We start from the raw sequence: 4,718 nt of genomic DNA on the forward strand, positions 1-4,718 counted from the left end.
TATTCCATAATCAAAAGTGCTTGATGGGTGAATGCAAAAATTTTGGAGTCCAGAAACTCCTTTTCTGTCCTCTGGAGACAAGAAAGGGAGGGTTGTCCATTATAGTAAAGGTGTTTGCATTTGTGGACATTATGGACAAGATAGGTAATACAAGGAAGAGGAAAGACCTTCTGAATAGGGAAATGCAGACATGGGAGTTTCTTGCATTTTTAAAATCCAAGCTAAGGATCTTCATTACCCACAACTACCTTGCCCGTTGGCAATCACAGCAGTTTAAAGAATGTATTCATAGCTTCCCTGATGACGTGGTTGTTTCTGTGGTTGACTTTGCAGAGAACTACTCTTTCAAAGAGCAAAATGAAATCCAATCTATGCATTGGCATTCAACACAAGTAAGCATGCTTGTCCACATAACATATATCAAGAAGGCTGGCGACATCGTCAAGACTATCCACTTCTTCATTTCAGATGACACAGTTCATGATACCTTGTTTGTACAGCATTGCTTCATGTTTCACTTTGGATGGCTGAAGGAGCAAAGAATTTCAATCAAATCACACTGGGTGTGGTTAGACGGTGCTGCTTTGTAGTTTAAGGCATGTAGGCCCTTCTATTTTTTAGCCAGGTATGCAAGTTTGATAGGGGTACAAATGAGCTGGTTCTTCTCGGCATCGGGGCATGGTAAGGGAGAACATGATGGGGTAGGGGATGTGGTGAAGAGAACACTGACTCACAAACAGCTAAAGACAGATGGTCCTAAATTGACTTGCACTGCTGATGTGGTTGCTTACTGTAGGGCCAACGTATTAGAGGGTGCAGATGCTTGCTATGCTTCAAAACAAAGAAAAATTGCACGTGTTTTTTGGGAGGTCAAAGTAGGAGAGGTTAACAGAGAGCTAAAATGGAACTGTCAACCAATTCCAAAGTCTAGGACATTGCATGCCATCCGTGGGTATAATCCTCATGATGCTACAGGGTTGGCCACTAGACAGCTGGCTTGCTTTTGTGATGCTTGCATGCATGGTCAATAGAATAGGTGTATCCTCATGGTCCTACAGGGCTGGCCACTAGATAGTTGGCTTGCTTTTGTGATGCTTGCATGCATGGTCAATTTAGATAGATGGTCCTAAATTGACTTGCACTACTGATGTGGTTGCTTACTATAGGGCCAACCTATTAGAGGGTGCAGATGCTTGCTATGCTTCAAAACAAAGAAAAGTTGCACGTGTTTTTTGGGAGGTCAAAGTAGGAGAGGTTAACAGAGAGCTAAAATGGAACTGTCAACCAATTCCAAAGTCTAGGACATTGCATGCCATCCGTGAGTATAATCCTCATGATCCTACAGGGCTGGCCACTAGACAGTTGGCTTGCTTTTGTGATGCTTGCATCATGCATGGTCACTGGAATAGGTGTATCAATAAATCACATGTTCTAGCCTGGGACTACCATATATTGGAACCTTTGGCAGAATCTAAACCACTCCTTCATGATGAGGAAGGTTTGGATGTAGCTCTGTATGAAGGACATCATGTTGTGTTGAGCAATGCACTTTGACCTGGAGACACCTTTTCCCAAGAAGAAGAAACCTCTATTGTATCACTCAAAAAATCTATGAAGCTATCTATAATAGCATGCCAATTGAAATGTAACCTATCTTCAATTCAACTCACTTAGCAAGAGAAATTGATTTCTAAAAAATGTATGTGTCCCCTTTTAATCCTTAGCACATAGAGACATGTGAATTGTCAAATTAGCACAAGGTGGTATAGAGTGATGTGCTAACTGGCATACTAGTATATGCTAATTAGCATACTAGTATATGCTAATTAGCACAAGGTGGTCTAGAGTGATGTGCTAACTAGCACATAAGGATATGCTAAGTTTTATGTACAAGGTGGTATAGAGTGATGTGCTAACTCGCATACTAGCATATGCTAACTAGCACATAAGGATATGCTCTCGGATATGCTAAGTTTTATGTAGGTATATGATCATGTCAAAGTTGTATGAACTAGAATGCATATACGTACAAGTGTGCTAGCTAGCATACTGCCATGTTCTAATTAGCAAACGGTGCTTTAGAGTGTTGTGTTAACTAGCATACTAGTATATGCTAACCAGCACATAAGGATATGCTAAGTTTTATGTAGTTATATGATCATGTCAAAGGTGTATGAACTAGAATGCATATACGTACTAGTGTGTGCTAGCTAGCATATTTCTATGTTCTAATTAGAAAATTGTGCTTTAGAGTTCTCTGTTATCTAGCATACTAGAATATGCTAACTAGCACATAAGGATATGCTAAATTTTATGTAGGTATGTGATCATGTCAAAGGTATATGAACTAGATTACATATACATATGAGTGTGTGCTAGCTAGCATATTGCTATGTGCTAATTAACAAATTGTGCTTTAGAGGGCTGTGCTAACTAGCATACTAGTATATGCTTACTAGCACAAAAGGATACATTAACTAAGTTTGATGCAGGTATGTGACTTTGGTAAAGGAGAACACAATATATATGCTGAGTATGATATCTTGGCACAATTATGTGAAACTAGCATACAAATGCATATTGGGTATGCTAACTAGAATACTGCTATGTGCTAACTAGCATAAGGTAGTAGCCTTGCAAAGCACATTGTTTACAAACAACCCATTGTTCACATCGATGTCCACCATAGTGTTTCCAAGAGCTTAGTCTTTTAAGAACAGGCCTCATAGAACTTTCATGTCAACCATAACACAGCACAAAAATACAATTTGACAGAAATACAATATGCAATTACAAAATAACACTCCCTGCAAGTCATCAAAAAAGGCGACAGATAAATCGTATAGTTATATTATAATGTCATTGTAAGGGCCTCCTCAAGGACCTCAACTAGGAAATCCAAGACAATGGGGACCGTTAGAGAACAATAATCTAGTATACAACCTGAAACTTCACCTTTCTGGGATCATTTTTGAGGTTCCCGGGTCACTCTATAAGCATCAAAAACTCAAAATGCTTCAAGATTTGATATGCTTACTTGTTTAGAGTTATTTTTGAAAGGCGAGGCCAAAAGTTAGCCTATCTCCTTTCCAAATAACTTTTTAGTCAAAAATAGTGCTTTTCGGGGCCAGTTTGAGAGGAAAAAAGTGAAATTTTGAGAACTCGGGAAATCTGAAAGGTCCAAGTTTCAACATATATCTCCCTTAAGTTTAGTCTGAAGAAATAAAAAAACATAGGTTGATCTACCATCCTCCCAGTTAGCTTTACGGAGAATCTTTGTGTAGATTTTACTCATGAATCAGCCATTTTGGGAGGTCTGAGTGATAATTTTTTAGAGGACAATAGCTCCAATTACCTTATCCTTGCACATGAGGGATATTTGGTCTGGGATTGATGAACTCCAAATCATAGATGATCAATATCTCACTCTGGTTGAATCAACTATCCATTATTTTTCTTCCCGAGACCTATTTCAGGCTACTTCGGGAGAGCTTGTTTTATGAGACTTGGAGAGAATGGGTGCTTATGGGAAAATTCTAGAGACTTAGTGTATTTGAGGGAGGCCTCATTTCTATTTAAAGACACCCTTGCTTTGTAAAATTAGGAGAGAGAAAGAATAGAGTCACTTTTTCACTCTCATTGTAGAAAAGTGAAGCTTTCATGGAAAGCTTGCTTTGTAGTGAAAACCCTTAAGCTTCTAGCTCATCACCTCCTTCACCATTGCCCACCATATTCAAGAGGGAGCTTGCCCTAGTGATTGCTAAGCTTTCCCTATGCTCAAGCATCATAGCCGCACCTCATAGCAAGCATAGCAAGCAACCCTCTTTCCCTTGCAAAATCGTTTTTGACCTCCCTTCATACTTCTTCATCTTGGGCATGCCTAGCATGTGTAGTAGCACTTGAGCTTTCCGTAGCCTCTTACCCACCCCATTAGCCTCCTCTTCCAAGCCCTTTAAGCCCTCTTTCATGTTCCTTTAGGGTTTCTCCATAGCATTGAAAGAGAAGAAAGAAAGGAAGCTTTCCATTGAAGCTCTTCATCACAAGGGCATCCTCTTCAAGCAAGTGCTTCTTCCTCAAGCTTAACCCTCTTCCTCCACCCCTTTCCTCAAGTAAGGATTATCAATTTATCATCAAGGTAAGCCTCTTTAAGAAGAGGGAAATCCTCTTCTTACTCTTCTTCTTATGCCTCTTTCATGTATTGTCTTCTCTTTCAAGCTTATGTCATGGTATTTGATAATGTGATTAAGAGTAGGGTGATTAAGTGTTATGATCTCAAAATAAAACTTTTAATCAAGTTAATTTCTTCATTCATTAAGAGGCCATGAAAACCCTCTTGTTATTATGATAAAAATCATGCATAAAGAGGGAAAATTATGGCAAAATTTTCCTAGATCCTTAAGCTTAACTTTATGCATAATCCTCTTCTTGCTTATGTCTTGTTTCTAATGCATAGCTAAGTTTCTTTAGGATTGATTTGAATGATTATAAGAGGCTTTCTCTTAAAAATCCCTTCTTTCTTAGAAGTAAACCTCAAGCAGCATGCCCTTTTCTTAAAGCATGTCTAAAACATGTGTAAGAAGAAGGAAGACGTACTTGAAAAGAGGGTTAAATTCTTATACATAGTTATGCTTAACATAATTAAGAACTAAGCTAATCTTTCTTGCAAAATTGTCAAGTATGTTGTTGATTAGGGAATACCTCTTAAGATATTCAAAGAG

The sequence above is a fragment of the Cibotium barometz genome, chromosome 24 (genome assembly GCF_041138505.1).
Source record: "Cibotium barometz isolate CiBa-2024 chromosome 24, ASM4113850v1, whole genome shotgun sequence".
NCBI classification, from domain to species: domain Eukaryota; kingdom Viridiplantae; phylum Streptophyta; class Polypodiopsida; order Cyatheales; family Cibotiaceae; genus Cibotium; species Cibotium barometz.